Raw genomic sequence first — 15,015 nt, 5'->3', positions numbered from 1 at the left:
CGTCTATCACCCACAAACTGACGGCCTGGTCGAACGATTTAATCGCACTCTTAAATCCATGATCCGGAAGTTCGTTCAGGAAGACGCCAAAAATTGGGATAGGTGGCTAGAGCCCTTGTTATTCGCCGTGCGAGAGGTCCCACAAGCCTCCACAGGGTTTTCCCCCTTCGAGCTTCTCTATGGACGCCAGCCCCGGGGGGTGCTTGACATTCTGAGAGAAACTTGGGAGGAGGGACCATCTCAGGGCAAAAACGAAATTCAATACGTACTGGACTTGAGAACAAAACTCCACACATTGGGGCGGCTATCAATGGAGAATTTGTTACAAGCCCAGGACCGCCAGAGCCTGCTGTATGACAGGGGAACTAGGTTACGCAAATTTGCACCGGGAGAGAAAGTACTTGTATTACTCCCAACGTCGAGCTCAAAATTATTGGCTAAGTGGCAGGGGCCGTTTGAGGTCGCACGCCAAGTCGGGGATCTCGATTATGAGGTAATACGGTCCGATAGGAACGGGGCTCGTCAGGTTTACCACCTCAATCTCCTCAAAAAATGGAATGAGGCGGAATCAGTGATGTTGGCAACGGTGATTGGGGGGGAGGATGATCTCGGTCCAGAGGCGAACGTCAAACCACAATCCCTCGCCCTGGCTCCAGGTGGAGATCACCTCTCGCCGTGCCAACTCACTGATTTAACGAAGTTACAGGCAGAGTTCGCCGACGTCTTTTCACCCCTACCGGGCCGTACTAACCTAATTCAGCACCATATCGAGACTGAGCCGGGCGTGGTAGTTCGCAGCCGGCCGTACCGCTTACCTGAGCACAAGAAAAAAGTAGTTCAGGCTGAATTAGGCGCTATGCTTGACATGGGGGTAATAGAAGAATCCAACAGTAACTGGGCGAGCCCGATAGTTTTAGTTCCGAAAACGGATGGCTCAGTCCGGTTCTGTGTGGATTATCGTAAGGTGAATGCTGTGTCGAAATTCGACGCGTATCCAATGCCGCGGGTTGACGAGTTGCTTGATCGGTTAGGCACAGCTCGCTTTTATTCGACATTGGACTTAACGAAGGGTTATTGGCAGATCCCCTTGTCTCCATTATCCCGAGAAAAAACAGCTTTCACAACGCCGTTTGGTTTACACCAATTTGTTACCCTTCCGTTTGGCTTGTTCGGGGCACCTGCGACCTTTCAGCGCCTCATGGATAGAATTCTGCGGCCCCATGCTGCATATGCGGCTGCCTACCTGGATGATATCATTATATTCAGTAATGATTGGCAGCGGCATATGCAGCATCTGAGGGCTGTTCTGAGGTCGCTGAGGGGAGGGAATCAGAATCAGAATGAGCTTTATTGCCAGGTATGTTTACACATACGAGGAATTTGTTTTCGTGACAGAAGCTCCGCAGTACAACAGAATGACAGCGACAGAACATAAAACACATAATAAAATAATAAAAAATACAAATATGTAGACAGTGAATGACAATATACAAATGACAATTGTAGGCAGGTATATTACAAAGTGAAGTTATGTATGTACATATATATTGTGTGCAAAATTTAAGTGTATACTAAGTATGTGTGTTAGATAAATAAAGTGTGTGTGTATATAAATATAAAGTGTAGTGTGTTCGCCATTATTGTCAGCTGTTCATAAGATGGATTGCCTGAGGGAAGAAACTGGTCCTGTGTCTGGTCGTTCTAGTGCTCAGTGCTCTGTAGCGTCGACCAGATGGCAACAGTTCAAAGAGGGAGTGTGCTGGATGTGAGGGGTCCAGAGTGATTTTGACAGCCCTTTTTCTCACTCTGGATAAGTACAGTTCTTGAATAGATGGGAGAGTTGAACCGATGATTCGCTCAGCAGTCCGGACTACTCTCTGTAGTCTTCTGAGGTCAGATTTAGAAGCTGAGCTGAACCAGACAGTTACTGAAGTGCAGAGGATGGATTCAATGATGGTGGAGTAGAACTGTTTCAGCAGCTCCTGTGGCAGGTTAAACTTCCTCAGCTGGCGGAGAAAGTACAACCTCTGCTGGGCCTTTTTTATGATGGAATCACTTGACATCACCCAACGTTCCTCTGGAGGCAAAATGTCCTCTTAGGCTTCTTAGGCTCTAGGGTTATTGTGAAGGTAGGGGCGGAGCATAGAGACTATGCCGTTTCTCGTTTGTTACTCTAGAGAAGACCAATTCACTTTATTGAGGCATACTGCCCCCATCTGGTATGGAATGTGGAGTATGACTTGATTTTTTTTTTTTTTTTTGCCAGACATGACAGATGGCACCTTTAAAGCCCTTAAGTTAAATCTTACGTTATCATATGATTAGAATTTTTTAATTTTCCCATTAATGACAAGTGTTAGATCAGGGCTGCTGCTGGCCAAATGGGTGCCCTAAGCAGAATTGTATTGTTGTGCCCCCCTTCCTCAAATATGATGATGGAAAAAAAAACATCTACTATATGGGTGAAAATAGAACTTTAATCAAATAAAAAAGTAAATGAATAAATTGTATTTACAAATTACAATTGTAGCTCTCGACATTTACCTATGGCTATAACTTAATTATGACTCTAATTTATTTTATAGTCTCAAGCATTCAGATATAATGCAAAAGGAAACTAAGCAGTTTTACTATGATGAAACCATGGTTTATTTTTTGTAAGGGTTGTGATATGCTTGTTTTTTGTTGAATAAATTATAAAGGCTGTGTCATCTATGGCATAAAGGTGGCCTAAAATGAAAGATTCAGTGAATATTTGAATTAAATGTTTGGTCAGTAGCCTAAACATGGATTTGATTCTCCTGTAAGTGTAACAGTAGCGATTACATAGCATTTGGCTCCCTTTGCAGGCATTTGTAATAGCATATACATATATTTTTTTTATTTGCCTACATTATGTATTTTAACAGTGTTATTATTAACCAATCATTCTTTATCATTATTATTTGATAAATATCAAACATTAAATTCAATTGTGCATTATAGCTGTCACCTAGATAAACAATTACAGTTGTTTTCATGACTGTAAGTCATTCTCATTAAATGCTACTGACGTTAGAAAAGTGTATACCAATATTGCATGTGTCTTTAGAGACGTTCCCTAAATTTGAGACTCTCGAACGTCCAACATCAAGCCAACTTTATGCCTGTTTTTTTTTATTTTTTACTTTTAGTTGACTTTTCTCTGCGCCGGATAGCTGATGTCCTTTACCAGGGCATAGATGTCCATCCATCAATTATGAACATTCAGCGCAAACATGAAATGCAAGCGCGGATGGGAGAATGGCGCATGGTTTTTTGTAGGGGGCGGCGGTTATGTGTTAGATCATTTATGTATTTATTTGTTTGTTTGTTGATTTATTTATTTATGCTTCAATAAATAAATAAATGAACAAATACAAACCTTTATGTGTTTACTCTGTCATGAAACTCTAGATGGCGCAGGCTGTTTTTTCCTTTAATCCAATTTTTCCTGCAGCCAATAAGATTGCTTGCCCAACATTAAAATAGTCAAGTTCAGGGTTTCCTGTAAGCTGGTTCTGCAGCACACTATCAGAGTTCCCATGAAATGTCTCATCTAAATTTCATTATTCCAAATCACAAAACATGTTGCATGCTCTCCATCAGTTCCTAAATAAAGCAATGTTACACAAGGTTTAAGTCATGTTTGACGTTAAACAAGTGTGTATGTGGCACAGTGAATAATTAAACATACAACCAAAGCTAACATGACAATATGCATTTTAACAACAGCAGCAGCAAAAGCTGCAGCAGAAACACAATTTTGCTTTGAGGACACGACAAAGTACTGACATGTCAGTGAAAACAGGGATTTTACGCAAGATAAAAAATAAACAAGATTCATGCAGCGGGAATCCATGCCATGCGTCAGATTTACTTTTGCATGCAAAGTTACACTGTCTAGTAAGTATTGTTTTAAACTGGCCAGGTTGGTTGCCATCTCCCCATCTCTATCAGCTTGCAACATTTAACATTTATTATTACAGGCTCACATAGTGCATGCTTCTCACTATAGGTCAGTTTGAGCTACATCACACATATCTTAAACACTAGTTAAAAAACTGGGGGCCTCACTAGTCTAGAAACAAGCTAATTTAGGCACAAACTGCACGATACCTGAGATCTGAGGTAAAGGTCCGCTCATTCCCGTGTGTGACAGTTGTGTGGTGTGTGTTATCAAAGTTGTGATCTGAGAGACACTCCGATGCATCACATATGCTTGTGAGATATTTGGCATGCTAAATATCTGGATCTGTCTAAATTAGTGATGGGAAGTTCGATTCTTTTTCACGGACCGGTTCTTTCGGACGGTTCGATTCAATAAACCGGTTGAAAAAAAAAAAAAAAACGGTTTAGTGGTTCTTTTACGCTCGTCGTAATGACGTCATTGGCAGTGATGTAATGGCGTCACGTCTTTCAAACATTCAAATATATAAAGTCAGTAATCAACTTTAGTCAGTTAAAAACCTCATAATCATAAAACGTTTACAATTAAGTTTTGCAACAATGCACCCAAATACAGTAACAGCAATAATGTGCATACGAGGATTTAAGTCTTGAAGATATAAAGTAAATTAAATAAATTAGGTGTCATCAGCACAGAAACCATGATCCACTTAATATACATAATCCATTGCGATGCATTTGTTATTAAATGAACTTACGTTTCGCCAGATTGCCCTTGATTCAAGCCCTCGATTTACCTGCAATCATAACCTTAGCACAGAATCAGTTCAGAATCAATCACCAAAAGAACCAGTTTGGTTCAGAGTCAGCTTTACGCTGAATCACGATTGCGCAGCATCATCAACTCCTCGGATCTCGAATCGGACGTGTCCGAAAGAAATGGTTTTCAGTTCAGTGTACTGATGATCTGAAAACAGATGCAACCGGTTCTTGACTCGAGAACGAGAATCGCTCTAACCAGCACGTGCTGCAGTTCAGTATCATCAGCTGCTCTACTCGTGTTCATGTTCTGTTTAATACAAACTCAATTTGTGAATGTGTCATCATTAACTATAAATACAGTACAGATATTTCATAAATCATCCCTTATTCCTATTAAACGTAGTCTTTAGAGTCTTAATTATTGTCCAACATCCCTAAAAAACCCTTTTGGCCTATACATTATCTACAATATACAGATTAGAATTAATAAAAATTAAAAATACAAATATATAAATAAATTATATATATATATAATTGACTCGAGAACGAAAACTGCTCCAGCAGTGGGTGTGTTCGTTCATTATCTGGCTCGGTGTTCATCTTCAGTTCGGTCTTCACAGCAATTCAGTCAGTGTACTGTTTTGAGTGTCAGTCATGTTAAAAAGTTAACAGTTTAAGTAATTTGTGGATTAATGCTTATTGGAGACGCGAACCATTTCAAACAATCCAGTTTGATTTGGTGAACTGGTTCAACCGGTTTACTAAGAAGAACCGGTTAAATTTAACGATTCTTTCAGGAATCGGACATTACTACTGGAAATGACTTTGCCGATGACATAGCCAATGAGAGAGCATGATACATGGCAGGGGGAAATTCAGATCTGCAACAGAACATCAGCATGTAGCAGTTCTCTCCTTTATATTCTTCTTTGTTTTTATTTTCCATACAATTTGGATTGCAAGTTTTTTTTTTTTTTTGGGCCACCAGTTTTGACAGGGATAAATCCATTAAATCTGTGAGAATTCCTGTCTTTTGCATGATCTCACGCTATTTCCAATATCAATTATTGTGTTTATCTGGTTGTGAAATGTAGTTCAGACACTTTGGCAAGTTTACTTGAGTTTATTTAACACAATTTATCTTTGGCAGTATGGTTCCTAATGGGGGTTCTTGCTCATAAAATAATTGAACATACAAGAGCTTTAAAAATTAACCTCCTGGAACCATCAGCTTGGAAATACATGACAATTAAGACTCTCAATAATGTCTTTAAAACCAAACATTGGTGTAGATGTGGAAGTGGGACGTCTATCCTGTAGCTGTCACGGTTCATGAATGCACCGTCTCCAGCTGCATTCATGTTACGTCATGTTGATTGTTTCATGTTTTAACGCCCTGTCTTTCATCTCCTGTTTGTCAGATCGTTGTTTGTAGATTCGTGGCTGATGTCTGATTCGTGTGTTCCTGCCTTGCTTTGTCTCCTGTCTGGTTTCTGTTGGACCTTTAACTTCATGCACGGATTATTATCACCGCACTTGGATTTACCACCACCGTCACTGTCATCAGCACACTCAACTCGTCTACTCACCAGTCTGTGCTGCCATCGTGGTTCCTGCGTCCACACTGCCTGTTCTCCCGATAGTGACCGCCTCCCAGCCAGAACCACGCCTTCCTATCCTATCCTATACATACTCGGGTGAGCCCAACTTCTGTAGAGCATTTCTAACCCGTTGTGACATGCACTTTTCCCTTCAGCCCAGAACATTTTCTAACGAAAGAGCCGAGGTGGCCTTCGTATTGACGCTGCTCTCTGGGAGGGTGGCACTATGGGGGACATCAGTGTGGGAGAACCAGGACCCATGCTGCGACTCGTTTCAGGCACTCTCCGCCGAGATGAGGCGGGTCTTTGATCGGGCCATCGCAGGACAGGAGGCGGCCAGGAGGCTGGCGGAGTTATGCCAGCACGAGAGATCTGTCTCAGACTTTTCTATCGAGTTCCGGACCCTAGCGGCGGAGTGCCGTTGGAACAAGGAGGCGCAGTGGGACATGTTCCTGCATGGGCTGGCTGACGGCGTCCAGAGGGAGATCTACGCCCTGGATCTTCCCCCCTCCCTCAATGGACTTATTGAGCTGGCGTTACGGGTCGATGCACGTCTGACACGGATGGAGAGGAGGGGTCTACTCAGCATCCCATCCAGGGGACCGGCAGACGTGCGATTCAGCGGCGGCGACCTGGCCAGCCCCGTCTACGATCACGAGCCCATGCAGGTAGGGCGAGCTCGGCTTTCCCGGGAGGAGAAGGAGAGACGGAGGTCCCTGGGCCTATGCCTTTACTGCAGGGGAGCCGGACATTAAGCCCATACCTGTCCGGTCCGTATGAGGCTACTATCGGGTGGGATCTCCGCCGAGAAGACCTCATCACCATCATCATCATCTACGCTCCTCCCGGTAAGGCTGCGGTGGTCAGCACCGACACACCACTGTCAAGCACTACTGGACTCTGGGGCAGAAGGTAACTTCATGGACAGCACATTAGCACACAAGCTCCGCATCCCCCTCAGAGCCCTTCCGCACCACATCACGGTTCACGCCCTCACTGGACAACAACTCCCTACCATCTCTTACATTACTGAAGACATTACACTCATCACTTCTGGCAATCACTCCAAGACCATCTCCTTTCACATCCTTGACTCTTCCCTGGCTCCCATTGTCCTCGGGCACCCTTGGCTCCTCCTCCATAACCCCAAGATAGACTGGTCCTCTAATTCCATTTTGTCCTGGTGTTAAAACTGTCATGAGTCTTGTTTAGTGTCTGCCTGTTCGTCTGTGTCTGTGTCTGTGTTACAGGAGGAGGCGGTGGATTTATCTAACGTGCCCGCTGAGTACCTCCACCTGAAGGAAGTGTTCAGTAAGTCTCGTGCTGCTTCTCTTCCTCATCGTCCTTACGATTGTGCCATAGATTTACTGTCAGGTAAGTCTCCGCCTAAGGGCAAACTTTATTCACTTTCTGTTCCAGAGAGGGAGGCTATGGAGAAATATATTTCTGATTCTCTAACTTCCAAATTCATCCGCCCTTCCTCTTCTCCTGCGGGGACGGGGTTCTTTTTTGTGGGAAAGAAGGACAGATCACTGCGACCTTGCATTGATTACCACGGTTAAGAATACTTATCCTTTGTCGTTGATGTCTTCAGCCTTCGAGAGGTTGCAGGGAGCGTAAATTTTCACAAAACTGGACTTACGCAATGCGTATCATTTGGTTCGGATCAGGGAGGGGGATGAATGGAAGACCGCTTTTAACACCCCTAGAGGGCACTTTGAATATTTGGTCTCCAACTCCCCAGCGGTCTTCCAGGCACTCATCAACCACGTGCTGCGAGATATGATTGATCAGTTCATTTATGTCTACCTGGACGACATATTGATTTTTTCTTCCTCTCTCCAGGAACATGTGCAGCACGTCCGACGAGTGCTTCAGAGGTTGCTAGAGAATGGGCTTTTTGTCAAGGCGGAGAAATGCGAGTTTCATGCACAGTCAATTCCATTTTTGGGGTATATTGTGTCGACTGAGGGAATACACATGGATCCCGAGAAGGTTAAGGCTGTGGTAGAATGACCAAGCCCAGATTCCCGTAAGGCCCTACAGAGGTAACTTCTACCGGTGTTTCATTCGCAACATCAGCCAACTAGCCGTGCCTCTGACCGCCTTGACCTCCGCCAAGACTGCGTTCAGGTGGTCAGACTGAGGCTGTGTTTGCTAAACTTAAGAGCCGTTTCATTTCAGCCCCTATTCTGATTACCCCTGACCCTACACTTCAGTTCGTGGTGGAGGTTGATGCGTCAGAGGTGGGGGTAGGAGCGGTGTTATCTCAACGTTTTCCCTTAGACGACAAGGTCCACCCTTGCACGTATTTTTCATATCGTTTGTCTCCTGCAGAACGAAATTACGATATTGGTAACCGAGAATTGTTGGCAGTTAAGATGGCATTGGAGGAATGGCGACATTTGTTAGAAGGATCGGGGGTTCCTTTTATAGTATGGACTGACCACAAGAATTTAGATTACATTAGCACCGCCAAAAGGTTGAACTCCAGGCAGTATCGATGGGCACTTTTTTTCGGATGTTTTGACTTTACTGTTTTTTGTTTGTTTGTTTTTTACAGCAGCATGCATATATGTTGGCTTATATTGTGTGATGTTCCATTGTTCCTGTCTCTTTGGGGGATTTATGAATGCTTAGTTTTTCATCAGCAGCAGCATAACTTACATGATCACAACAATGTGTCTGTGTATCTATTGGCAGTTGCAAGTACATACTTTACAGCAGCAGTCTGCTAGCAACCCTCTGGAACTCTCTACCCCAAAAAATCTGTGACTGCACTGACTTGCAAAAATTCAAAATGTTGACAAAAACTCATCTTTTTAAAATTGCTTTTAATGTTTAATTTTATAGTGTGTTTTATTTTCTATTCTGTTACTTCTGCTTTACAATTTTTCTATGTTGTTACATTTGTTTTACAATTTTCTGTAAAGTGTCTTTGAGTACTTAGAAAAGCGCTTACAAATTAAATGTATTATTATTATTATTATTATTATTATTAGGTGGCCAAAACAAATACATTAACATTGGCATATTCATAAACAATTTAAAAACTATTCAGATAATTGTCATATTCCTATATATTGTTCAGCTGTTGTCTACAATCAGTACAAAATTAGACAAACAATATGGAGCTCCCAGAATTCCTCACTGGTGGCATAAAACATTTGCTATTTTTGAACAAGATGGTGTTCCCTAAGGACCAAATGAGCCATACAGAGTGTAATCACATCCTCCTATGCCTAAGAGAGCAGTCCAGCATGAGGCCCTCTTCTCTGGGCATCTCTCGCTAAATGTCTTAATTTTCAGGAAGATCCCACTGAGACACTGTGTGACCAGATGGAAGTGGATGTCCATATCCATGCGATATTTCTTGCCTTAAAAGATAATTTCAGCCTCAGACAGCATGGCCACAGCTCATTCACAGTTTGATATATATCGAGAACAAAACTAGCAAAAACTACCATAAAATCAGCTGCTGTGATGCCGATTTCTAAGCTTTGACACAATTTTTGGCTGTCTGCCCCTAAACAGTTTTTAAAAACGCAACAAGCTGTGGTTAGCAGAGGTGGGTAGAGTACCCAAAAACTTTACTCAAGTAAAAGTAAAAGTAATTCTAGAAATATTTACTCAAGTAAAAGTAAAAGTGCTAGTCTTGAATAGTTACTTGAGTAAGAGTAAAAGAGTATCGGATAAAAAATCTACTCAAGTAGTTAGTTACTAGTTACTTTGGGTCATATATACGGAGCCTATTTTTATTTAGATAAATAGATAAAATGTATGTAATGTATGTGTGTGTGTATAAATGTATATATTTCATCAGCCTTTACTCCAATTTATGTAATTTATTATAAAACCCTGTCTGTTTACTTAAGTAACAAATATAGGTGTCATGCCATAATATATTTTTAATATGACTGACTTTATATTAAATGTGAATTTAACATTGAAAGTTAATGTGATATAAATATTGCTACTAATCTTTCATTGTTCAGAAAGAGAGCAAATAACATTTACATTATCAAAGATCATTTTCACTGAATGTCTAGATTTCAATCACTCTCAGAAACTCCCATTAAAATCACTGAAACTGCTGTTAACACTGAAATCAATATCTTAATTATAGATTCGTACACACATCTGCACTTTGTTGTTTCTGACGAGAGAATTCGCCAGAAAGAGGTCTCCATTCAGTGAGCGAGTGAAGGAAGCGCCGGCATTTCAGCGATGACTCATCGGAACACCTCTGATTGGCCATTGCATTCAAAAGCTCAACAGAATCGTGTGTGATTGGTTATAATGCGCAGCGCTGTAAAAACGCGTCTGTCTCTGGCTCAGCGCCAGCAAGCGATCACAGATCTGAATTTAGCAGCTGATATGACTTGTTGAACGTACTCGCACCGGTGTGATTGTATTAAAATTAATAAAATCTTAATCGGCTATTTTTTTGTCTTTTGGAAGCTGCATTCAACTTGACTCCTCTCTGTTATAAGCCACACACGTACAACAAACTAATGTCACAGTGGTGTCGTGTACTGTAATCGATTGTAGCCCAAGTTATTACCTGTTAAACAGTAGACAGCACACGCGGTGTTCATCTAATAAGGATCTCCATCGCAAGCAAATAATAGCCTTTGTAGATTTGCTTTCAATTCAGTGCAGTTCCATAGCCCCGTTTTCAGCGCTGCTGATGTTATTAAACGTTACAACTCTCTGAGTGAACCGCTTCAGACGCTCAGCGCGTGCGGAGGGAGCTGAACGACTCATTCAAACTGATTCATGAACCAATTCACTCGTTTGCCAATTGGTTTGATCAAGCCTTTGAACAGAATTGACTCAAAAGAATGAATCATTCGCGAATGGGCATCGCTCATTGCCCAGAGAAAAGTAGACGGCGTGTTTGGAATAAACTGAAGCATTTATAACATTTATTGCTTTAAGATAAAGTAACGAGAGGGGCGTCGGCCACAGTAACGAAGTAAAAGTACAGATTTTTCCCAAAAAATTTACTCAAGTAAGAGTATAAAGTACCCATCTTTAAATATACTCCGAAAAGTATTAGTTACCCCGAAAAATTACTCAAGTAAATGTAACGAAGTAAATGTAACTCGTTACTACCCACCTCTGGTGGTTAGTGGCTTTACACATAAATCCAAGAGGGTGATTATCTATGTAAATAGTTCCATGTCCACAAAAAATCTGTTAGCATTCAGCTCAGTGACAGAAAATAAAACTATCTAAATTAATGTAAGATTTTCTACATGTGGTATATGTATAAATGAGTCTGAATATACAGTTACTTTCTACTGGCTATCGATAAAGAAACACGCTTTTACCCCCATAATTGTGTAGTTACAGCATCTACTAGCAGCGGATAACTAGTCAAACCTCTTGGGCAAGACTACTGAAATGGCTTCACATACACAAGTAAAAAAATCAAGAGACACTGGTCATTACTTGATTTGATCTATTCTCATCATTTTCTTTCATAATGAATTTCTTTGAAATAAATATATTTATATCCTACACATACAGACATAATGTTGAAATAAAAGCTTGTTGTAAAATGAATTGATGAATGAAAATTAAAACTTCTGTTAGGCCATGCATTTTTATAGGGATATGTATGAGCTGTGTAATTTCAACTGGAATCCACACTTAATAAGTAGTTTGATGACTTTTATGAACTGATCATTTTTAGATTGGTTGCAGGTGATATTTCAAATTATTTGATATGCAGTATGTTTATGTTCATCAACTTAGTGCTTTCAATAAAAAGAGGCATAACATCTCTTTCACGGCATGCACACCAAATGGTCACTGGAAGATGAATTACAGTAGGTAATTACTGTACATAAAGTATATGACTGCCAAAGCTGCACTTCTCTAAATCAAACGGATATGATCAATCAAATACTGATTCTACAAAACTGTGAGCTCCTTTTAAATGTCAGATTAATATTTAAACACATGAACATCAACATCAACAATGCAAACAGTATATAGTTGTCAGAAACAATGCAATTAAGTAGTGTAAACTATATAAAACTGCCTTAAAAAAAGGCAAAAGTGAAATCCAGCTTGTTTAATTCTAATGGTCAGAGAAATAATAACGGCGTTTAAAAGAACGGAATATTTTTTCAGTAACGGGGTAATATAACTAATTACTTTTCCCGTCGTTACAACGCCGTTAACGTCACTGAACGTTAAATGCGGTGCGTTACTATGCATTAAATTAATAATATGCAATCCGAACTCACCCCTGGCTCACACAGCAAATGAGCAGGTGGGTTAATGACGAGATAAGCGGTTGTGATTGGCTAAGGCAGAGTCATGTGATTCATGGTAGCCAATCAGAGCCAGTGTTTTTACACACATGCCGGCACACGTGGCTGCGCCAGCGGCGCCAAACACACACACACCCGCAACAGCTACTCAGAGATTCGCAGCAGAGATGGCGAGTAAGGAGCAATCCGATGAAAAGTTGGCATTTTCAAGGTGAAGATATAAGCACTACTTCAAATCCATTGTGGTCAAAGGCAAGAACGTGCATGTAATGTGTACATGTAATGTGTGACACGCATCTACAAAGCTAGTGGCCAAAAACACGTTTCTTACAAAGATAATACTTGAAGTGCAGGATAAAACTCTTGCTGTCTGTTGACGTGCAATAAATATTGAAAGTTATGTACCTGTCTGTTCTACTCATTTCAACTGACTTGTAAAAACTGAAAAAAAAGAGCACATTCTCTGACATGTAGCAACTTTTTTTTTTTTTTTTTACAGTAACGCAAATAGTTACTTTCCCTGGTAACGAGTTACTTTTATTATAGAGTAATTCAGTTACTAACTCAGTTACGTTTTGGAACAAGTAGTGAGTAACTATAACTAATTACTTTTTTAAAGTAACGTTCCCAACACTGCAATTAACACATGACACTTTTACAATATCTATCAGGATATACAAAACTACAGTGATTTACTTGCAGACACTGTCTATTTTCTTTAGCTTTTTAGGATATTCTAAAATAAGGTGTATTATATAATTGGTTTTATTATTATACAATGAAGGGAAGGGGACATTAATCAAACTGCAAAAGTGCAATTATGTTTAAGGCTATATCATTTAAATATAGTTCACTGAAGAAGTCTGGACCTGTTTTACACTGACTGCAGACACTGCCACTGGTTTATGTGTTTATTTTCTTGGACATATTCTGCAAATACTAATCAAACTATAGTTTCATGTGATTATGTCGATACTCGTTTGTATTCAAATTGGATCAGTTTCTGTAATCCATAAAAAAACAAAACAAAAAACAAACAAACATGAAATTCTATCAAATGCTGGTCAGGTGCATGGTGAGAGTCTTGGGAGTACCACTGATGAATTTGAGAGAGTGTGTGGGTGGTGTTGGGGGGGGGGGGGCACTTTATGTGATAGCACATGTGGAGTCCTGACCTCAGATTGCTGAATAAGTGATATTTCGGTTCAGTAGAGCGAGAGGGGCAGTGCTTCATTGTTTTTATTTCTCTGAACATAGAGGGCAGTGTTTAAAAATCACAGAGTGCAGCAGATGCACTCACTCTCTAGTTATAGGTTTTAGCAGCTTTGCACCTTTGACAAATACACTTACCAACCCAATTATTTTGAATAAAGAAACTTTAGATTCTCTACACCCTGCTAAGAAAAAAGAAAAGAAAGGGGGAAAAAATAAGAAAAAAATGGGAGAAAAGAACACAACACAATCGGATTAGACTATTTTTTTTTTTTTTTTACTGTGTAAAAGCATAAACAAGCTAAGAAGCACACATAAATATTACATAATATAAGGTGTTGATAATTTGAAAAAAATATGTTTTATATATATATATATATATATATATATATATATAGTTAAATTATTTGTCTTAAAATGTACATTTTGGAACTGGCTTTGCATCATAAGTGCACCAATGATGACTTTAAATGCTAAAAAAAGTAGCTAACTCCCTTTTGATTTTGGAACGGAGCCTATGATTCTTTGGAGAGAGTGTAATGATTAGGGTATGGCTGACAGACTCTCAGCAGAGGTCACTGATGCCCTCTGATACATTATTCTGTCTAGTTCTCATGGCTGTTTCATCGCTGAGCCCTGTGATAGAACAGAAACCAAACCACTCCTGACAGTAAATGTGAGTTTAAAAGTACCAAGGGCAGAGGCGGCTGGAATGCCAATATGAAGTTGACACTGACTATGATTAGGGAGCAGTAACAGAACGTTAATTCCTGACATGTAATCAACACAGGAAATATTCAATGTATTTTAACTGTTGGACTGAAAGCAATGTAGTTCCAACTTAATCAGAAAGCAATTCCCTTCCACATCAGGAAGCATCATAAAAAGATTATAAACCTAAGTTTCCTTTCAGTCGGTCACTCTTGACGTCATGTTTGATCACCGAAAAAATGGAATCTCACTTAGAGAGACCAATCTACTTTGAGTGTAACTAAACGAGCCAATGCACATTGACATTCGATTATTGCATCCAGCTGCCACTGATCACAGCGCGAGTATGATTAGGCAGCCAATGCAGTGCATATTCAGTTTTTTGCTTTGGACCTGAGCGACTGCTTCGTTCTGCTCCTGACAGCATGCTTCGGAGAAACTCAACAAGTTTAGCATGCTCTAAGGCAGCTCTGGTGCTTGTGGTAGGGCACTTCAGTGTCAAGTGAGTTGCACAC

The sequence above is a fragment of the Carassius gibelio genome, chromosome A13, assembly GCF_023724105.1.
Source record: "Carassius gibelio isolate Cgi1373 ecotype wild population from Czech Republic chromosome A13, carGib1.2-hapl.c, whole genome shotgun sequence".
NCBI lineage: Eukaryota > Metazoa > Chordata > Actinopteri > Cypriniformes > Cyprinidae > Carassius > Carassius gibelio.
The sequence above is the reverse complement of the archived record's forward strand: the minus strand, read 5'-3'. Positions refer to the sequence as shown.